Source organism: Accipiter gentilis, chromosome 33, assembly GCF_929443795.1.
Source record: "Accipiter gentilis chromosome 33, bAccGen1.1, whole genome shotgun sequence".
NCBI classification, from domain to species: domain Eukaryota; kingdom Metazoa; phylum Chordata; class Aves; order Accipitriformes; family Accipitridae; genus Astur; species Astur gentilis.
In genome coordinates this window covers 18,653,762-18,677,373 of record NC_064912.1, presented here as the reverse complement: position 1 = coordinate 18,677,373, position 23,612 = coordinate 18,653,762, and the positions used below count along the sequence as shown (strand labels likewise).

The following is a 23,612-nucleotide window of genomic DNA, read 5'->3' as shown; positions in this document are numbered from 1 at the left end:
GTAAATTTCAGACAGAAGTCATCACAGTGGTGTTAACTTTGAATGCTGAAAATGACATCTGAAATTTTTTTATAAACACTTCCTGCTACGTTTTACTCAAGGAATTTTTCACATTCACTAGGAACTTGCAAAAGAGAGAATTACACGTGGGTCATGCCCACGAACAAAATACAGACCAGGGCACAAGTAGCGATAATTCACTTACTGGCAGACTCCTAGTTGCCAGGGAAAGGGTTAATTCTAGCAGCATTGGAGCTTTATTGTGTGCACAGCCAGAATTAGCTTGCACTACAAAATGAAACACCGTGAAACCTGTACTGCATTAAGGTTAGTGGAACTACATAATAATTTATGAACTGGACTATGGTTTACACCACAGACAAACAATCGCTAAGCAGGAGGTCTTAGGAAGCCGAAGGTTAAAGGTGATTGCATATTACCTGAACTTCCCTTCAATAACTCAACACATGACTATTAGCCTGGTTTATCTGGCTCTATTAAGAAGAGCCGATGAAAACTTTTAATCTGCTTCCAAATGGCTCCAGGCACTGGGTAGATATTAGCTTGTTTTGTTGAGAGCACTGAAATAAAACAAAAACCGGGGAGCTCCGTTCCCCAGCCCTCATTAGGGCTCGCAGGGCTGTGCCCTCGTCGCGGACATCGTGCTAAGGGTGCGACAGCCCTGCCCGCAGCCCCTGCCTGCGCCTCTGCCCCCGTGCAGGCAGCACTTCGCTGAGCACCCCCGGCAGGATCCGTCCCACGGACGTACCCGCGCTCCGGGTCAAACCAAGCAGAACTGGCATTTGGCACCGGGAGCCTTTCTGCTCCGGGAACATTTCACAACTTTAATTGCACCGTCGGTTTGTTATGCTTATAAATGTTACTGCAAGTGGTTTGCCTCCTTACGTTACCTGTCCTGCCACCGGACATCTCCCATCGCACGCCACACGCCAGGGAGCCCTTGGTAAGATGCTCCTGGAAGGAAACCTCAATCGTAAATGACCACCATCTTCCTACAAGTGACAAATTACCTTGTACCCTACGTCAGGATGACCAACTTCTGCATGCTCCGCGGCGCCCTTACCGCTGCCCCAATGGCAGCTCCGCTCCGAGCGGCACTCGCTCTAACGAACCCCAGGAGCTGCCTCTGCATCCCCTCCTGCTCGCAGAGCATCCCGCGCTGTATCCCGGTCCCAGGGCCGCCCCTCATCCCCCTTCTCCAGCGCTCTCGGCACACGGGAAGCCAGCACCGAACACTGAGCAAATTCAACACGCTTTGCCCCAGAATAGCATGACTTTGGCTGACAATAAAGAATGACCTTACGGTCGTGCCAACAAAGTTTCCGAAAATAATCCTTTCATGGGTTTTATGTGATAGCAGCTGTAAGCATTTCAAAGCACCAGCATTAACAGGGGGGTTTTCCCCCTGCTCCTTTTCAGCTTGGCGATAATACAATTAAACAATAGGTTTCATTTCTTGAGTAAAAGCTGTATGACATGGCTACTGCTTTATTGTGTTGCATATTTGTTTTACTATAGTGCCTATAGGGCTGAAACAAAGACAGGACCCTGCCCCGAAGAGTTTACGCTCTTAATTAGCCTGAACTAAGGTAGCAGCTCCCTATAGCTCCAGCCCCAATGACTGCTGTTTCCCTTAGAAGGGACACATCCAAAAGGCAGCGGAGTCCCTCAAAGAGTCTTATCCACTTCTGCAGGCTGCGAGTCAGCGTCTGGAGACCTCCTGGATATTGCTGCTCCCGGGACACACCAGGGGCAGAAGCCCTGGAAGGACGGACCAGGCTTGGGAAGGACGGTGGCACTGCAGTGTCCCTTGCTGTCTCACCTGCGGGACCACGCCAGGGTAGCACAGCAGGACAGCACAGGCACGCAGGACCCCGCCGCCAGCACGTGCTTCCCACAGCAGAGCTAATTGCAATTAATTCCCCAAGTCAAACACACCGTAGCTCCAAAAGTGCCTCCGTACAGCACCACTGCACCCACCTGGGGCTTCTGCCGCTACGGGCCAGCTGGGGAAAGGGAGATGATGCTGCAGCTTTGCCGCAAAATCAAGTGGGGTGGGAAGACACAGGCGCGTGTGTGAAGGGGAGCCTGTTTTGTCACCTCCGTGCAGCACAGTGAAGCGAAGTTTGCAGACCTGGGAGATGTTTCAGATTATCTTTCAAGTGGGCAGCGTTGTACTGCAGGTAGGAGACAAGGAACGATCTGGAGAATGTAACTGAGTGGCAAGCATCACCCTGGGGAGAAGGGAAAGGGGTCTCACAAACTCGTTAACTCAGGCTTCACGTGCCAATTCGTCAACCCCACGGCCTTGTCTTACCCAAAATCTGTCTACACTTCTCATTTCTTCAGAAGCCGCAGCAATGCCTGCCTCTCCTCTGGCAGCACAGCCATTTAATTCAGCACGTTCTAACCAGTACAACGCGCCCCATCTCCCTGCTCTGGGACATCACAGTGCCTCAGTTTTAAACAAACAAGGATGGAATTAACCCAATGCTTCACCGTGCCCTGTAGTTCCAGCTACTTTGTGTGCATGTGTGTGTATTAAAAGAAAATAAACAGAACTAAATTGGAAATCCTGGAAACAGATTATTTATTTATTTGCACTGCAAGCAAAGTCAGAGGCATCTACTGCCTTAAAGCCTCTACAAACTGAAGCAACTGTTTAAGAAGAACAAATTTGGGATGTTTAAGTAACTTCTAACAGAAATAAACAGTGTGGGTCCAAAGCAGAGTGAAAATATTGAGCAATCACCAGAATCTGTCAAATCAAATGTAACAGATGAAAGGCCTTCAAGATAGTGACTGCACATTCTCAGGGTTGCTTGGGCTACGCTTCAGCCTGGCAGATTATTTACCTTTCCAGCCAAATCCATCATCCCCCTGACATTCCCAGCACACACAAACAAGGAAACCCGGCTTTGTTGCTGAGTTTTAGGGAGAGCAATAACAAACCCGGCTCGCTTCAGAGCGAGACAGATAAGTCTGTCCTTTACCTGCTCCGGTCCGGCACTGGGAACTCCTCTGCACGTGACACTTTCTAAACAGCTCCAGAAAACGGGAATCAAGACACGAGGACAAAATCCTCTGTTAGCCTCTGGTCGCACCTGACATAACACACGTAACACAGCCCTTCCTTGTCCCCGGGACAGTAAATACCCTTTGATCAGGGCAGTTACCCCGCCGGGACAGACACCTGCCAGTGCCCGGGGCCTCAGTGCCCCAGTGAGCAGGGGGAGATGTGGGACGGGACCACCGGCAAACCCTCCGGGCTCTTCAATTCCCTGGAGTTTTGCTGGGACAGGATGCAACAGACAGGGCAGAAAGAGCAGGAGAAGGAGTTATTTCCTTCATCCCCCTTTGCTTGGTGCAGCCGAGCACACGCTTCTGCACCATCGCAGAGAGCAGAGCTACGGCACTAACGCTCCCTCCCTGTTCAAACTGCGGGACGCCAACTAAATGCGGATTAACCCATGCTACTAGTTAGCAGAAGCCTAGTAATAACTTTATTTGCTTGGTTTCCAGGCGAGGAAGATGAGGACAAAGGGGTCAGCTGTCTGCAGCCCCAGGGGACCTGCACCTCAGATGACCACGACAGTCCCAGGGATGTGCAGCATCCGCGGCTTGGGGGGGTCCCTGGTCCCCTCCGTGCCCACCGCTGGCACCACCAGCCCCTCAGCACCGCTGAACCCCTCGGTGACCACAGAGAGGTACTGGGGGATGGCAGACAGGAAGGCAACAAGGGAAAGGGCCAGAGCACCCCATATTTCTAAGGGTGCAGACCACAGAAGCTCTAAAATACAAACCCTGGTGCTTAAAACAGACATAAGCCTAAAGGGCACGTGTATTTTTAATTTAATAACTAGCCTCACAGGTATAAACAAGGTGGAAAAGGCAAGGGAGGTCTTCAGCTGCTTTTCCTTACAAACAACTCTGCAAGGCTCAAAACATCCCCCCACCCCACACTGTTGACAAAATATTATTTATATTTATTTACATGTGCGTGCATTCGAGCTCAGTGGAAGAGCAGAGGGTTTGGGGGAGCAGCAGACAGAACACCGTGCCCACAAGCAGACTGTCCATCAGCCCCACGAGAGATGATGGGAGACTGTCCTGCAAAAAGCACCCACGCTCCAAGCGGGGAGAGGAATCTCCCGGCAGGACAGACGTCTGCAGCACGGACACGTGCATGCCGCTGAGGCTGGCCCCAAACACACATCGCTGGAGAAGGCCTTCACCTTAAAGAAAAATGAGAAAAAGCTCTTGGCTTGAAGGAGAGAAATACCCAGGCCCCTCTGGGGATTCTGCTAATTTGGAAGGGAGGTGCCCGGGTACAGCAAGGACAGGCAGGAGGTCAGGAACCCTAACAGAGATTAATATCCCAGGACTTCTGGGCCGTGCTCATTTGTTTCAGGTGGAAAAATCAGTTAAAGCAGCTTGAATGGTTCAGAAGTACTCGTGCTCTCTCCTGATGATACGAAAATTCCAAGCTGTTAAGCAAGAGAATAATCGCACTCCCTTGTCCTTCAGCTGTGTGTTTGACAACAAAACCGGGAAATACTTCAGTGATTAAAATAATGAATTCCTCTTCCAAACCACAGGATAACCAAGGTGTAAGGGAGATCTCTTCACAGCCAGTCAGGCACACATTCCTTTGCCTGCTCCCCAAAAGCAGCACTGAGCCCGGGGAGCACGGTCCTGCCCCGGCCTCAGGGACATCGAGGGTCTGAAACCAAGTCCTGGTGCCTCCCTTGTACGTGTAGTCCTTCACCTTGTGCTAAAATAATCAAGTGGTATTACTACGACACACAGAGACTGCTGCCCGCCAGACTGATGGGTATATTCTCAGTTTTGCCCATCCGTCTGTCTCCATTTGTGCACCTGCTCGTCATTTACTCCATCAACCCTTTGCTCCCTACCTGAACAGCACTGGGCGCAACTGCATCCGAACCCCAAGCCGGGGCTCCGAGGCTCTTCTCTGCACTAGGAATCTCAAGAAATAATATCCTCCCGCCACAGATCTGAAACCCTCGCTGGCAAAGCCGTGGGACCACCTAGGGCCTGCTCCCGCCGCTGAGCCGGGCACGGCGGAGGATTTGCTGTGGCTTTTAGCAGCAGCCAAGAAAGAAACCCACACCGCAATGCCCGAGGAGAGGAAGGAAAGAGAGGGAGAAAGAAGGAAAGGCAAGTTACGGATTTCACACCTGGAATATGTTTAGGAAATGTAGTTAAAACAACTCTTGATCCCCGTTACTAAACTGATACAGTAGTTTGAAAGTCTTGCCTCTCTCGCTCCACGCTCTCCTCTCGCAGCAATTTTTCAAGGCAAAGCAGCGACGAAGAGCAGCAGCACGAGCGTGGCCTGGGGATGCTAAAGCAGCCGGGACGGATCCTGCCCAGGCACTGGTGAAGAGGCAGCTCTCATAAGGCCATCTCAGCCCTTCACTCCCATCTACTCAGGAAAAACCCTGGAGCTTTCACTGGGAAAGCGGGGACGAGGCAGCTGCAGCGCAGGGAAAACCACATAGCAAGGAAACGGAGCAGATGGCGAAAAATAAAAAGAGAACAAGGAAAGAGAAAGAACACATACCTGTAAGTTCAGAACTGCTGCAAAGAAAGCCAACAGAGGAGGGAAAAAGTTAAGTGTGGGGCTGTGAATTATTAATTACACTGAAAACAGAGGGATTTATAAATAAAAAGAGTATGGGGAAATACACGGTTTACTAGTTGGAAGTTTTTTTCTTAGCTTTACGTGGATACAGCTTCTAAATGCAAGGAAAAGAGCGTGGCAGAACAAGCCAATAAAGCAAGACGAGGGTGCAAGAGTTAAAGCGTCAGAGAGCAGCAACTGAGCTCCGGGTGCCAGGCACAGAGACACAGGGAAGATGGGGAAACGGGTGCCTGGTGACCAGAGGAGAAAGGATCCTCTTTTCCTTCCAACATCCCTAAAAATAGAAACCAAACTGCAAGCAAAGGGCTGCAGAAAGTCATTCTCCCACAACTCTGGCAAGCTTAGGAGCATCGTTGCTAGTTTCTACTGATGGATGAAGAGGAACAGCTGGGAGAAATGGGAGCAAAAGCACGTGCTCAGTAGGAATAAAAGCACACAGGGATGAGGGTGCAATCAAAGCAGCTCACGGTTTATCTACAAATCAATGCAATGGATATTCCTGTCCCTTCTGCAGACCTTCGCCTGGTCTCAGCTCCGGCGTTTCTGGGCGAGGACACCAGGAGCAGGTCTGGGCTTCACGGGAGGAGCAGCCCACACACCCGGCATGTCAATACAGGGTTCTGGAAAGCAGAATCCACTAAAAAAAAAAGTAAAAAAACCCCTCTACCCTCCCTGTAAACTTTACAGACGGAAACAGGAACTGGAAGTTGACCAATTTGTGTTAGATTCTGGGGTTTTAAATCCTCCGGGACATAAACCCAGCCCCACCTCTCTCTCTTTAAAGCCACATGTAATCTTTAGGCAGGTAAGAAAATAAGAGCTCAATTAGAGCTACTGTAACTCCACAATTGTTTAGACATAATTGTCTAAATAAAATAAAGGGCTTAATTAGCAGTACTGTCAAAATGAAAGGCATATTTGAATAAGCATGCTGCTGCTTCAGTCAAAAGCAATTAATGTTTCACTTGATAAAAGCAATCTCGGCTGGATGCAGATGTTTTTAATAATGCAAATATTTTTCCTACTTATAATAATTAAAACCACTTTTTTTTATCTCACATTCACCCCCAAGAACCGTACCATTCCTGATAAGGGGATTTTAGACAGCAAGCGAACTGTCCTCATATACACTCCTATCCACGCTGAGAACGCAAAAGAAATATTTAGGTAAAACAAAAATAATAATAAAATAAAAGTGTATTCCAGCTCAGCTGTCCCCTCCATGTGGGCTGCCATTGGCTAGGATCGAGCTCTTTAGAGTAGACCTACACAGTAACAACATAAAAGCAAAATAAAGAACCACCGAGACGGGCACCCTCTGAAATATCAACAAGCCCCGTACTTATACTATCTGCTTAAGTGAGAGAAGGAAGTTACAGATCACAAATCACACAGATGTACGGTGAAAATTAAACACGTTTTCCTGAATCCAGGAACTGGAGCTGTGAAACTGCTCAATGTCAGATAAAATAGAAGAGACCAATTAAGTAATTTCTCACCCATTAATAGATTCAGCCATCAAAAAGTTACAGGAGACAGACTACGCTGGGCTCCTTATTGAAGTCTTGAGAGCCAAAAGCATGATTTCCTGGTTCTACACATTAATGAAAAATGAGTGGAATTTATGGGTACTTTTGAATTTAATTAAAGCACGGTCTCGGAGCTCTTAATTTTGTTCTTCGCACAGTGGGCCGGTGCAAGACGGGAAAGCGGGGCCGGCTCCAAAGCCTGCTGCCCTTCCACCAGACCAGGCTCTGCTCTTAGGACCTTTGTGTTTGGTCTCAGAGGCAGGAGGTAACCACCTGGAAGGGAGACCGGCCAGCCACCGCTCACCCCGCAACCTCCACGAGCCAGAAAGAACCCCCTAGCATTCGTTCAAAACTGGAAAAAAAAAAGACTGCAAGTTCAAGACATATAGGGGAAAGCAAAGGTATGGACGCCATGCGTTTCACTGCCTGCAGCATCCTCTCCCCAGCCCTCAGTGCGGGGACCTGGGAAGCCGCTTGGTCGGGTCGAGCTCAGCCTCACCCCACCGTCAGAGGTACGTGCCGTACGTGAGATCTCCTGTCCCCACCGTTTCTTTTTCGCTCCGGTTAATGGAACTTCAGCATCAAAACTTGAGCGGTGCAGGCATCAAAATTAAAGCGTCCATCTGTCATCCCCAAGCTAATATTGTTTGCAGCCCAGCTCTTGGAATGTAACATCTGCAGTAATGAAGGAAACTGCTGGGAAAGCGTTCAAGAATTCCCTAAACAGCGTGTTAATGAATCCTTCTCTACAGAAGCGCATTAGAAAGGGTCACTCCGCAAACCAGGAACCATGCATTAAACAATGTCACTATTGGACATAAACAGAATCAAGTGGCATTTACTTTTTGTTCGGCCTCCCACGTTTCACGTCTGCCCGCGCTGACGTTGCTTGTGGGGCTTTGTGACTTGGAGCAACCGCACGCAGAAACGCTGACCGAGGATGTCGGGGGCCCTGGTACCCACCGGCCACCACGTCAACCCCTGCGGACCCTCCGGTGAAGCAGCGCTTCCCCCTGCCCTGCAGACCAGAGGCACAACCGCAGCCTTTATAGACACACGTGTCAAGCGAAACTTGCAGAAAGCAGCAGATAAAAGTCACAGCCGACTCTCAGCGGTGCAAGGGAAAAGGTAACTCACTGTAAAAATCCATCCTTTTTGCGGCATCGATTGGGACAGCTGGCAACGCCGCAGCGCATGAGTATATAAAGAGAAGAATGTAAAAGAGCACATTTCCCAATATAGTCATATGTTTACTAAAAAGGAAGAATTTGCTTCAATTCATAAATGCGAAGATATATTTTATGACGGTCTTTATATAGGGGATGAGGCCTGTGACCGAATATTTTACAGATGTCACAAAGGGCTGAGTGACCTCCCTGCTTTTCAAAACTACAGGCGCAATTGAACTTTATTACTTGAAGTTTGCAGAAATAAGGAAACACATCTGTCCCTGGGACGTTACAACCAGCAACTGCTACGGCCCTAACATTTTACTTGTCCTGCAGACACTGAATAGACCTTCAAAACACGTGGCTCGTAATTTTTAATAGTGACAGTCTCTCTTGCTTCTGATAATATGTACGAATCTGAACTCCCATTCTACCACCAGCACAGGAACACTGCAGCGTTTCACAGGGCAAACACTTCTCAGATGCTGTTTACATTCGATTTTATCAGTCCTATGTCATAAAAAAATCACCTGGCACATGGTTGAATAGGTGCAGCTGAGCAGCCCAAGCAGCATAACCTCAGTACACACGCAGTGGGCCCGAAAAAAAAAAGAAAAGAAAAGCAGCTACTCTCTGAAGTCAAATGGCAAAATGCCCGTTTTGTGTCGAATGCCAATGCAAAATACTTGCTGATTCCTCCAACGGTTTATTATTAGTGATGAAGTCCCCCGAGGTCTCTCCAAAGTCGTTTTTCTGCTACCAGGCTCAGTCCAGCAGAAAACAATAGAGATTTTGCAGCTCAGATGACATGCTAAGATGAATAACAGGAAGGTGAATAAGAATGGTGCTCGCAACAGGCTCTGAAAAACAATTCCAATTATACAATCCTCTCTTCGAAAAAGTCGTATTTTTGCCTAATGTGAAGCGACTGCGGAAAACTCTTGTGACCGTGAACAAACACAACTTGCTGACCAGGCTGCAGGCAGGCTGGAAGCCCGGAGCTGCCTGGCAATAATCTGCTGGGCTGGCCGCCCGCTCCGCTCCCAGTCGGCTTTGCTGGGAGGGAAAGGTCACCACCACCTCAATGCATACAGAGGGCTTCGATGTACACCCACCCGTGCTCACTTGTCCCGTTTCCCCTCTCTACAAGGTACCTCTGTGCTGTCGGGAGTTTGTATTGCAACAGAGGTGGGTCGCCGGGGACAAGCTGAGCTTGGCGCAGGGAGCAAACTGAAGAACACTGCATTCAGACCAGTGACTTTCAGCTAAAAATATTTCATTTAGAAGATGGTAACTAAACCATCCAAGGTCGTTTCCGAGGAACGGACCTTCACAGAGTCCAACCTGGAGCTCCCTGCTGCCGAGCATCTCCCACTCCTGTTCCCCGGCCTCTCACCGGTTCCATCTCACCTCGTGCATGTCAGGGAGAACAGGGCTCCCAAAGCCAATTCCCCGCCGCAGGAGGACCTCGGGTTTCTGGAACCGACCTCAGGAGCACTGCGGCTGTGGAGCAACCTGGTGTGGTGGTAGCATCAGGTAAAACGGGGCAGCTGAAACACCGTCTCAAATCAAGGATGCTCCTTTGATGCCGTGACAGGCCACTGTGAGCGATGCTCTCCTAACTTGTATTCCAAACCCTTGCTCAACATCCTCCAAGGAAAATTTGATGAGACAGTACTGCCACGCCTCATTACCAAACATTAACATCTCTGCTGGGGATAGAACAAGCACGAGTCCCAAATTACCAGCAGCATCTCCAGACACCAAACTTTTCACTTCGGAAGGAGAAAATACAAAAGTAACCAGACAGGCATCAAAAAGCATTTCAGGCCATTTAGTCGCCCAAAATCTTTCATTGAGAAATGTGACTATCTTGTTTGTTTTTGGAAAAAGCGCCATGCCATGCTGAAGAAACCATCAACGTGGGTTGCTTGAATGTTACAAAGCTTTCATTTGAGGTCTGGCTTTTATTTAAACTGTAAAGCTCAGGGGATTCTCCAGGACCACAGAAAATTATTTTGAGAAAGCACACTGAAGTCATGCTGCTGAAAAAGCAGGGAACCGTACTTCGGGCCAGAGCCCAGACTTTCAACCAGAGCGCGCAGACAAGAGCTGAACTGTAATCCAGCAGCGCTTTGTCAGTGTTGGCCAGCGACTTCACCTGGACTCTCGAGGTGTTTGCTCCAGTTTAATGGGTAACTTCATGGCACTGACATCGTTCGCTCTTTTAACAGGGCTCTTTCCAAAGCAATTACTCATTTATAAGGGCTATAACATTTTATACCGTATGTTTTGGTGTGGTACCCAGCAGAGCCTACTCCTGGCAGGGTGCCTGCTCGCGTTCGGCAGGAAGGCTCCGAAGATAGGGTCCGAGGGAGCTCCGGCGAGGGTCTGCGGACATCCCCGCAGATCTTCTCTCTGCTGAGCTCCAGGGGAACTCCCGTCACCGCTTAACTTTTAGTTCTCTCGCTGCATGTTTTCAAAATGGGATAAGACTTTTTTTTTTTTTTTTCCTGCGGGCTATCGCATGCCTATTCATACAATTAGGTCCTTAACGATTTCTTTCAGATCAGAGGCATGGGTCTGCACCACTCAACGACAGACTGTGCTGAAACTTATGGAGGAAAAAAGGCAAGTATGGCAAAAATCCAAGTATGAAGCATTTCACCTGAAATAAGAATATAAATGGAAGCAATCTATACCTGACGACATTGGGTTTCAGCCATATCTATTAATACTAATGGGAACCACACAATCGAACATTATTAGGGGCAGATTAAGGAAGGACTCGCATAGTTCTAACACAAAAACTATCTTCTGAGATGGGTTTGATGAAGTTCCAAACCGACTGCTCTCTGCATTAGCTGTCCCGCAGACATCCCAAAATGTGCGTGTTCCCACCACGTGGACCACGTCCCACCTTCCCTGCCTGCCGCTCCTGCAGGGCTCGGCCGAGGACAGCAGTTTGAAAGCGTTTCGTCCCTACAGAGCGATGGGCTATGGCATATATAAACCCACTTATTTAATACATTCTGGATGGGCTTTGCCACTTGTTGGAAATCAAAGGAAAGAATATAAGGGCAAAAATATATAAATCATCCTGCAACTTGATTTAATTCGGGTTGTGACTAGGGCAGTTCACATCAGTTTATGAATACCTCCTACTTTGGCTGGTCCATCTGCACACGCTGCTCCAGCTGCTAATCAGGTCAGTGCTCCCTCCACTCTCTTCCCCTCTGCCCTCCCCTCTGCCCAAAATTGCATTTAAAACACAAATAATAATAATAAAACATAATAAAAATGTCACTAGACAAAGCAAATAAACCATAACTACAAAACTGCTCGCTGATATTCTGTACAAACTCCTATAAAATTAACTTTTACAACTTTTACTGGCAACTTCAACCTTGGTTGAAATTATTCTCTGATTAGTGTGCCCATATATCTCAGGGCAGCCAGTGACCCTCATCCAATTACGTTAAGAAACAGTTTGCACACATCCAGGCCTCACAATTAAAACCGGGATAACATACGCCCCACTCCCAGGGCAGAAATGTCTCCCCTATGATTTCTGATGTATGATTTGGAACGTGGTAAAAAAGATTTGCTCTTTTAATCCACCCACTAAAATCAATCATGCACGAACTTTAACAGTCAGGGAGGGTGTCGTGAGGGGGTTTTTGTTGGGGTTTTTTTTTGAACACAAAAAAACAAATAAAAAAAACACAGCATGCACATTGCTGGCTTTAATTTCCTTGAGTAAACAGTGTGTCGCAGCCATATTGTTGAGGGCTGGGGAAGAGGACGCATACCTGAAATTTAGGCTCATTACTGCTCTATGAAATATGTCTCCAATGTCAGCCCTGGCTCGGCTGGCTGTTGGATTTAAACATGAATTACTCCAGTTACTCTATCAAAAGTGTCAGTACACAAGTGGCTGTGGAGTTTAATTAGCCTGGCCTGCTTGCAACAACATTGCATTGAACAGTAAAATAAGATTATACTCATGCTGAGCAGATTTAGCTTAAACAGCCCCAAAAGTATTAAAAGGGTAGTAGGGTGAGGACTGATTGTAAGTTTACAACTGGAACAGATTATAGGCAGGTTCCCAGATTGCACTGGTAGGTTGGCTGCTGGGGAAGGGGTTTTCACTGGATTTACCCCTCTTTAAGGTTACCTACATTAACATAGCAGTGGCTGGAGGAGCTCCTGGCACAGCAGAGCGTGTTGCTGATGAAAGCACATACCCGTCGGAAAAAGGGGGGCCGCTCCTAGAGGATGCTCAGCTATCGGGAACGCTCAGCTATCGGGAATGTTCTGCACGGAGCTTGGCTCAACATCCCCCCTTACGAGGAATGGAGACAACCTGTGTCTGCAGAACAACGTCCCCGTATTTATTATATTGGTCTAATTCTTGTCTTTGAGCGATCAGTGACAGCTTGGTGGAACAGCTGGTGGATTAGCTTCCCCGACACACTTCCCATCCTGATTTATTTCGGGGCTGATGGACACATTCCTCATCTGCCAGCAGCTCTGCTCCTCAGCTGCGGATCCCCCAGCAAAAGGGGGTGTTGAGTGGGGAAAAGCTCGTGCACGCGCTGCGAGGGCAGAACCCTGTCCTGTACGATCAGGAAGCACAAATTAAACGCAAAATCTGGAAGGGTCTTGAGTCTGTTGATTAATTATTTTAAATTGTAATTTAAAAATATAAATTGTATAAAAAATCATTATATAAAATACAATTGTATTTTCAAGGTTAACAGCTACTGTCTGTAGATTTGAATTTGCTATGCAGGAGTCACTGGAAAAAAACTGAAGAGACTGAATAGAAAAAAGGCAGAAACCCCCAACACCAGCAAAATCCAGACTTGCTCCTGCCAGTACTCTCGAAAGGCAGAGCTCGCTCAACAAACAAAGAGCAAAACAGTGTCGAACGTCACAAAAAAAGGACAGAACTGGCTACAAAAAGCAAATCTAAAGAAAAACCAGTAAGTCCCAAATTAAGAGGCACAGCAGAGGAGCACAAGCAGCACATCACTTAAAACCTGACAGTCACAGTGGCCAAACCAACGGAGAGGTGTGAGAGGAGCAGCGTCGGACCCTGGAAAAGGATCAGCTGCATCTACCAGCCCGCGGAGGTCTGGAAATCCACGGCATCAGCTCCGATGTTAAAAATCAAACACCAGGGGTAACACTACTACTGTGGGGTTTAGAGGCATTAAGGGGAAACGTGAGGGAGCCAAAGAGGAAGCAATGCTGAAAAGAGATGTTAGGAAATCCTCCCATCCAAAGAATTTGAAAGGACAGGCAGGGAAAGGGGAAGAGAAGTGTGAAAATAAGAGAGGGAGGAAAAGGCCCCGTGATGCCCTCAGGTATTTCATGTGTGGATCCTGCCCAGGCAGCCTTCGGCCGTGATGCACAAAGGGGTCCTTCTTCAGAGGAGAGAGAAAGCCATGCAGAACATTCACCATAGCTAATTAATTTAGGACCCTCAATTACAAGTAGGATCTTGTGACACTGCTTTATTTGTAGCCTTTTTTTTTTTTTTTTTTAATAAACAAAAAGCAGATAAGAAGCATGACACCTTTAATGGCTTTACAATGGCTTTCCTGCCAGCGCCGCATGCCTCGGGGACCTGCCAGAGAGTGTCCCATGCGGAAAGCCTCGTCCCTGCCTTTGAGAGTCCCCGTATCCACCGCTCACCCCTAATCGAATCATCACTGTACCAGCTCGCTACCCAAGAACACCCTCTAGAAAAGCACGAGAAATGGAATTACTTCAAATATCAAAGGCAGACAATCTCCTATTTCATTTTAAAACGGGAGTTGCTTTCTCAGCCTTTGAATTCAGGCAGGAGATGCCCAGCGTTACTGGACATAAACCAGAGGAATAAACAACGCTGTGTTTTTTTTTAAAACTGTAAAGGGAAAACGCTGTTGTTTATATGCCGCAATACGGACAGATTTACACGCTAACAGCCACATTAAAATAATACAGCTCTGGCACAAACTCACAAAAAGCGACGCAATTCAGAGTTGCCTGCAAATGTGTCGATAGGGAGCTGGGGACCTTCACGTGAGAGCCAAACTCACTGAGGGCAAATGCTACAAAATCTTGATAACCTTTGGGGTGAAGCCCTTTGGGGCAAAACCCAAACTGCTCCCCCCGCTCCTCCCCCTGCAAATCAGAAGAAACCCTGCCGTTCTCGCAGACACCCGCGCCCATAAAAGCAGCCCCTCCACATGTGCAGTTAACCACATGTCTACGGGGAATAATGTGATCATTCTTCCACCCACCTCAACCCTCCTACGAGATAGCCCAGGGCACTATCCTTCCACAGAAACTGCACAATTTTAGTTTACAGGAACAAAGGACATTCTTTGAGCGAGCAGACTGGAAATAAGCATTTAAAGCCAAGAGTTCTACCCCACAGCGTTAATATCAAGGAGGTGACTCCACGGAGCAGCGTATCATAAAGACCACGGTCAACCATATTCGCTAATACAGAGCACGTTCACGGTTTGACAGTTGCCACACCAGAGCCTGTCTCTAACAAACTAACTTTTGCAGTTTGGGAGCTACACTGGGCACCCCCCCGGGAAGGCGAACCCATCGTCTGTCCCCAGCTCCGCGCTGTGGTCCCAAAGTCAAGGCAAGAGGGGACTGTTTGCCTTCACCTAACCGCGCTTGAGCCCCTGCAGAGATGCTCCCCTTCTCAAACACAGAGGACAGCAATACAAGCTAATTTTGCAGTATGCACCTAAACCTCTTTGAGGAGATTTCCACTTCACATCTCGCACTCAATCCAGAAACCCATGCCAAGCAGAAGACAACCATCAAGCCTCCAAAGAAACTTAGAACCAAAGTACCTAGCTTTCCACAAGTCCTTGGGTTAACACAACAAAAGAAGCCAACGGAGGCCTTACTTTCTCCAAAACGAAGGGTTTGGGATGCTCCAGTACTATAGGGAAGCACTAGATGGCACTCCTAGAGACAGCCTAAGCCAGCGGCTCTACAACATATGAAGCAGCCCGATCTCTGGACCCAGGCCATGGTCTGAGCCAGGAGGTAGCTCCTGGAGCTGAAGCTCCAAAGCCCGGTTTCCTACAGATCTGCCTCTGTGTGTCCTCCTCTTCCACCACATCCCATTTTCAATATTCTTGACCCACCACATTTCCCATGGCATCAATGCCACGGTACCTCAGGGTCCCCCAGGCTTCAGCCATGCCCACAACACCCTCTAAACCCTCTTCCCCTTCCACCTGTGTGCCAGGTTTTCCGTCTCCAGCAACACCGATCACATTTTGTTTCAATCATACATTAAATGATCCTGCACTAGCAGACGCCTTTACGCACAAACGTCCATAAAACTCCTATCTTGAACTGTCAAAACACTCACACATGGAAGTATTTATCACGCCGGAGCCGCACAGACACTAATGAAATTCCTATCATTAGTAAAGTTGGAGGACTACGTCCCCACTGCAGAGCAGATTAGATGCTCATCTAATAACCTCAAAACTAAGTGCTGCATCAGTGGCTCTAAATGACTTTCTTTCAATAAAGATAAGTCTTGGATCCTTATTGAAAAAACAGATACCTCTGCAGGCCTAACCCAGCATTTTGAAAGATTAGTGGCTCATGACGTCTTGGTCGAGTTTGGCTTTCTGACCAAAGGCTGCTTTAAATGAAAAATTAAAAGGAGGAATCTTTCCTGCCACGCAACTAAACGTAAAGCACATTCTTGAGCAAACTTCAAAAGTTTTAACCATCCACTAAACTTGGGCAGCTTGGGTGCAGAGTAACTTAAATTTGGCAAAACATAAGCTGTGCTTGGAACCCCAAATCCATGCTGTACAGCCAAAGGAATGCTGGGCCTCGGAGAGATGGTTCATTCTTCAGAAGAAGATAAAGTATTAAATTTCTGCTAAATCTCAAGCAATAAAATTAAATTCAAACTTTGAGGGAAGGGAATGAAAAGGCCGATGCATAATTGTTTCGTAAAATTTGTGTTTAATTTACTTGAGACAGGCCATTTTATATTTTATCAAAAACAGCTGGTGTCATAGACATACATTCATGGTCCCGTAACATGGATACAATTTATCCCATGAAATCTGTAAGTGAAACAAGACAAAGCTCTCAATATCTTTTATAATAAATTCTTTCAACAGGTAGAACCAAATCCTGAAGCAAGCTTTCTTAATGGACTAAATAAAAAACCAGTAATCCAGAGTTGGGCTCTCTCAGAAGCCACAAAACCATTAATAATGTACAATGCTAAACAGTGAGTTAATTACTACCCACTGATGTCTGAGTCTCCCTGGACACACTGATGGCCAGCACACTGCACACTCAGGACCAAGGTGAACATACGCACGCTACAAGGAATTCTTCCCAAGCTGCTTTTATGAGAGCGGGTTTTGGCTAAAAATCAAATATTCCCACGGCACCTGGCTGTGACCTTTCCGGCACGTACTCATACAGCACGCATCAGACACGTATGATCTCTTGGTTCCACAATGAGACCCATCTCCTCTTTTTCATGGTGCTTATTCTTTCCTAAGCCATTTTACAAACTGCAGAACAGAAGCGCACGGTTTGGCATTACCTCGGGCAGGCTGGGCTTGAATCCACCAGCTGGCAAAGGGGCAATCATCTTCAAGAAACAGGGGCTTAGAAAGTGGCAACTAGATACAGGGACAACTCCTCTGGGAGCCACGGGTGAAGGAAGGCTGCTGGAAGTTCCCCTTAAGAACAAGCGTGTCAAGTCGGACGCTCTACTGAAATCCAAAGCTGGCGATTGTTTTCAAGCTCTGTGTGCCCATGTGGCTTCAGATAGACAGAATCTTGCTCTCCTTGCCTCCTCAGCTGACTATACTGGCTACCACACCTGGGATGGCTTCTGGTCTTTGGTCATCATGTGGATGACCTTCCAGAACGACTCCCTGGATCTGGGTCTCTGAGTCCAGGCAGAGCATCCTCAAAGCCCATGAAAATCCATGTTTGCACCGGGCAAACCAGGTACAGAGTAAGGGCACAGTCCTGGGATTGTCTAAGAGGAGCAGGAGGAGATCTAAGAAGTCAACACTCATTGCACAGTATCAGGTGCTGAAACCTCAATATCTTCAGCAACGCATGCCCAGGTCTGCTCTAGCTACTCTTTGGGATCAAAGGCAGCGGTTATGTTAAGAGCAGGAGAAACAAACTTCAAGTCATCATTTCAACCACTACTCCGGGGTAAAAATCACTGCCTAGCTTTTTTGTGGCCTTCAATCCTATACTCCAGCAGCAGTGTCTGATGGCAGAGGAAAAATTATACAAATTTACAGCTGCTTTACCTCTAAATACAACTTCTGGAAGAAAAGACTTGGGCAGTAACTGGGCCATTCATCCCAGAGGGACCCTAAACCCAGCTCTGGTGCACACAAATGCAATACCCATAAAACCAGCATGTTGTGGAGCCTCCTTAAACCAAACATGAAAACACCTATTAAGGGTCCATGGGGGTTCATTTTTCCCAGCGTGAAAAGTCCTGCAAGAGAGGTCAGAGCTTGCTACTGTGCAGAGGTTTGCATGCACCAGAGGCACACGAACACCAGGCCACGGAGCGCATCTCCAGCGGGCTCTAAAAAGGAGGTTGGCTACAAGTCTGCATGAAAAGACATCACAGTTATGGCTAAATAGTGCTTTTATTTCAGGCATTCCTGGGAATGTCAAAGCACGCCCTATGCAGGGCTCCCCTGCCACCGAGACGCAAGGATAGGTTCTATCAGCCTGCAGCCATTGGAGAGGATGTGACCGAAAAAGCAGCAAAAGTTGCAGTACGCTGGGGACCACCTAGGACAACTTAGGGGAAGGCAAAACTTCACGTCCCCCACGAAGATCTGGTTAAATAACTGATGCTAACAAAAAAATGAAGTGATTTCACCCAGTTTTGGCCATCGCCTTTAGCCATGGCATTAGACCAGCAGCTCAGCAGCACTAAAAAACCCCAAATCTGGTAGAAAGCAGCAAGTTAAGCTCAGCATCAAGAGACTCCATGGAGCCGGAGGAGTCCGTCCAGCCTCCGGAGGAGGGCAGAGCTCTTTACAGGCACCAATACAGCCTAAGGGCAGCAACGACCCGCCTGACCCCGCTGGCCCCTCTCAGCAAGCGAGGAGCGCAGGATCCAGCCTCCCCAAACCACAAAGGGCTGCTCCAGGGTCCCTATAGGAAACAACAATGCAGCCAACACCCTGAGCTTTAATAATTTAATTTATTTCTAGATTTCCAGTATTTAAGGGGTTGTTCGCGTCCTCTTTTATTGCTATGCTCTCATTGCTCGTCAGCCCCCTAAATGTGATATACACCCCCAAAATCCTGTCTCGCATCCTCACCGTCTGCAGCATCACCTCCCAACTTATAACCATGCTCACTGTAACAGACAGTCCTTTGTTCTTCCATGGAGGAGAGCGTGTAACCTATCCTAACCTAAAGGGAACTATTTCTTTAGTGTACGGTGTAAATTGAACTAAAGTGCCAGAGAAACAGTAAGAAATTCCTGAGTGCTCTCCTAAAAACCCCCAGCCAAAACGGCTCCTGTATAGGTGACATATAAGATTTCGTAGAAGAGGAAACATTAGAAATCTAGGAGAAGTCAGTAACATCTTAACTAGCAAATTAAACCCATACCATGCTTGATGTAGAGGCAACCCTGCTAAAAGCCCGTATTATTGCCCAGAGAAAGTACTCTCAGAGGGAGATAGGCTGAAAGGTCTCAAGCCTGGCATGAGCTCCTCTGAGATTCGCTGGAGGCAAATCACTTCAAATGAAACCTGGACTCATCCTTGTCAGACAAAACAGGAGACGGTGCCGAGCAAGGAGTAAAGCCTGCGGGTAAATACCTGCTCCTGGGCTTCAGCTTCTCCCTCGTGCCCTTCGAGCCTTGCGGGGTCCCACTCCTGCCTCCCGACCCTCCGCGCTGGGTTACTCTTCGGTTATTCTAGCTAGGAAGAAGAGTAAGACCCAATAATTCATACGGGGTACAGATACGAAGACACTAAACAGGACAAAGCCATGGTTCAAATCTTCAAAAGCACTCAAGTTGCTAAATTGCCACCTTCAGAAGATCTTCTATTTCAGAAGTAAAAAAAAAAAAAAGCAACAAAAAACCTCCCCGTACTGCTCTTTTACAGTCCTTCTGACCGCAGCTTTTCCTTTTACCTACAGCTGTCCCACAAACAAGAAAACATATCAGCTACAAATCTCAGAAGTACTTTCTAGTTGAGAAAGTTTTGCATTTAATTACATAACGCAACACACATGGCTTTCATGTCTGTGCAGCATTGCACTCCATCATCCCCAGGAACTCCCCTCCACCCTTGCCCATCAGCTTGATAAACTCATTACAGTAACGAGGAAAGCGATGGGCTTGATGTTAATCATACTGCTGAGACTTACAGGAGTAATAAAACAATGGAAAGCAAATCTCCAATATTTAAGCAGCTAACCGGCCATGTTTGTTAACTACTGCTGGCCTTTACATCCCCCCAAGGTAATCAGCTAACGCTTGTCTGCTGGTAGCACAGTTGGGTCATGTGTGTTGCTGCTGCATATTTGGCACGGATAACTGCAAAGGGGAGTTATAAAAAGCACTGTTAGATCCTGCTCGTGGTTAGGAAAATGTACGGCCGGAGCAACTTGATGAAAATTGCACACAAACATACACAGAGGAATACTAACGATCAAACATTTTGCAAAAGTGAAATGCATTAATGGAGAAAACCTGCTTTTTAAAGACATATTTCTGGTTACATTTCTTACGAAACTTCTAAAGGAAATTCTCAATGACGACAAATTCACAGACCATGGTGAAATTCAGACTAGTGGCTTCAAGAATTAAAGGATTGCCCTTTCAAAACTTTGTGCGTGCAGGTTTCTGGGAAACAAAGGGATCAACCTGCTGGAAATGCTCAGCACCTCTTACAAGCTGCATCCCAGCAGGATTTGGCCAAGAACTGGTGAGCTCCCCAACCCCTCACAACTGCCTCCTGCCCTGCAAGGCCACTGCGTGGGGACCGCCGGCAGAAGGAAAACCCGTTTAGCAGAAGAGCATCCCTTTAGGAGCAAACTGGGGCACCCGGACACCGAGAGGGGTCAGCTGCCTCCCCTTGGAGGGTTTCAGGTGTTGATCCTTCCCTGGCACCCTCGGTCTCCCTTTGACAATCTCTGTAGGACCTTCCCACGTGTCCTCTGGTAGAATCAAGGTTGGGACAAGAACTGCTAGAAGACGAATCTCCCCTAACGACAGCACCCACAACCAAGGTCAGCACCCCTGACCAGGGGCGCAGGAATTCGGAGAGGCACCCTCATGTGAACTTTAATCTCAGCTAGTTAAAAAAGCAAGTTGCTCTCTATATAATAAAACCAAAGTTCAATTAGGAAAGTCAGGTTTGACCGGCTTTGAGAAAACTACCCTTTGATAACTACACGCTACATTATCCTTTCACTTCTTTTGGCAGAGAAAAGAGGTTACTGCAGTTTTCTTTGGCTCCTGCTCTCTCCTGTCAATCCCTTGTGCACTCAGATAGTTCAGGTTCAATGTTCAAAAGGAGGAACAGTCTGTGAAACATCTATCAGCTCTGTTTACCAACAGAGCCGGTGAGCAAGGGCAAAAGGAGACGGCACTCTGAGCTGGCAACTGGTTAGAGATCTCAGAATCTGACCATGCTCGTGGGGCTCTCTTTTTGTAGTTGCTGGAAATACTCTTTATAAAGATTTGCAGCAACTTAAAGTATGGCAGCCACACTAAAAAATCATTAATGAATGACATAACGAGTCAAGAAGCATTCCCAGCCTCTTCTTGCTCATGATTGGTTTCAACATCTGCACTGGTGTTCCTAGTCCTTTGGCTGAGAGTAGAGCAGGACAGGGTTTCACATCATCTGCCAAACTTGGTATTGAAAAGCTGCTAAAATCGCAATTAACTCCTTGAATTAAAATATTTTACTTATTTGCCTTGGGGCCAAGGATAACACATTCAAGCAGATTTCCATTGTGGGCTGCCTGCAAACTGTTAATTGCAACTATTGCCTTAAGGACTTAGCAATCCTAACTCATCTCACACAGAGCGTGGGCCACCTCCTGCGTGGGATACTATTTCTACTCCTTAGACAGATGACAGGAAATTTTATCAAACAAGATGAAGACTGTTGCAAGGCCCTTGAGCTACCAACAAACCTACACGTTCTTTGTGGCAAGCGATGCAGTTAGACAAGTGGGTATTAAAGCCAACTCTCATTTTATATTTCAATAAATGCTCTTTAATAGTATTATTTGCAGAACAGAATTTGCTCAGCTCCAGCGGTTGCTGGTTAATGTCTCCCCATGCTCTCCTCTACGTGAGTGGGGATGGTCTGGCACCCAGAAATTAAAAAAGCAGTAACAGAATCATAGAAACATAGACCGGTTGGGGTTGGAAAGGACCTTTAAAGGTCCTCTAGTCCAACGCCCCTGCAATGAGCAGGGACATCTTCAACTCGATCAGGTTGCTCCGAGCCCTGTTCAACCTGACCTGGAATGTTCCCAGGACTGGGGCATCTCCCACCTCTGTGGGTAACCTGCTCCAGCGTTTCACCACCCTCGTCATAAAAAAAAAATCGTAGAAATAGTAAAAAATTTCTTCCTTATATCTATAGTCCTAAGGGGAAATGCGGGTGAAAAAGGGATGCTGGTCCCAACTCACCAAGGCAGCCAACACCTTGGAGTGCCAAGCCCGGGGGAAGAGGGGAACCAGCAGCAAGGCTCCAGATGTTAGCAGGTTCCTTGAGGAAGGCTAGTTCATTGAATGTGGCTCTAAGAAGAAGAAAAAAACCCCAACCTTCTCCCTGCTTGTCCCCCAGAGCTTTTGTTCAGCGCGCTCGGCAGCTGACGGGAAACCCTAGCACGCAGCCCAGGCACAGCTTCACCGACTTCAGTCACCGTCCACGGCTGCGGGGGCAAGGTGGGCATTCATTCACCTCGGGCTGGGATTATTAAACCGATGTATTGATTGCAGAGACCGACAAGCTTGTGTTACATTCAAATGGATCCAACATGACAGTTCGAAATTCAATATTGTCTCAGTCTAATTGGACAGGATCCAGTTCAATTCTGTCAAATGTCTTGATTAACGCTAAAGCAATAAAACCCCTTTTAGCCATCGAGACGGCCAGGCTGAAAGGAAAGAGGAAGAATATGATCCTTGGAAAATATAGATAAGTGAATTCATGAATATGAGTAAGATAAATGCCAATTTTAATACAAATATTTCCGTAATGCTTGCAAGGGCAAAAATTCACTATCCCTGCTTTTCCATGTAAATTGGTGAAGAGGTAAAAGCTTCTACTGAGCACCTCGAGCAGTCAAAGCTCTTACCCTGGAATGTGGTATGACACCAGGGTTATGAAAAAGTTTTATTTCTTTGTCTCAAGTTATTTTGAGACAGACTAGAAAACTTGGTTAGAAAATTGCTTAACTAGAAATCCCACAAAGTGGAATAAATGGGTCTGAACTGCAGATGGGAATACTCGCAGCTCTGGGAAGAGAAACCAGTGTCCCACATCTGACTCCACATGGGAATTTCATAGCTTAAATCAAATTAAAAAAATAGGAATGGTTATCTCGTTTTAAACTAGCAGGAAAAAGCTCCATACTGCTTTTTATCTAAATTCTGTCACAGAAGTGGCTATTTTTTGTTGCAGCACAGATGGCATTGTACAAGAGATGATGGGATGATTCTATAGGTAAAAGAAAAGGGCAGCAACTTCAAATGCTTGAAAACTTTGATCCTGCCACAATGTAAATAGAATAAGACAAAAACCAGTGGCTTTACTGATCTGTCGAGTTTTTAGGGTTGAAAGAGCTAATCCACATTGAGTTACCCTCCCAGCTTTTATGTATAATACATACCAAAAAAGATAAGCAAATTATATTACATTATATATAATTACAGAAGCTCCTAATTACATATCACAATTTCTAGGCAGTCTAGCAAATGCCGTGCTTTCCAGAACAGCAATTCCTGAAGTGAATAGTAAATCAGCTTTTGCTTGCCACTGATTTGAAACTTTAACCTATAAATTAAATTAATAAGAGACAAAGGCTTCTTTTGTGCATTTGCAAGCCTGTAGGATTTTACAAATAATAGGACTGGAAAGTGATTTATATTCCAAGATTAAAGGTCAGTTTGGCGCACACGACTTT

General features: G+C 46.9%; 1 protein-coding gene across 4 annotated transcripts in view; it reads right to left on the bottom strand.

Moving 5' to 3' along the window:
- Positions 1-23,612, bottom strand: part of LMF1 (lipase maturation factor 1) — a 204,697-nt gene that overhangs the window by 87,413 nt on the left and 93,672 nt on the right. The window lies entirely within an intron of this gene.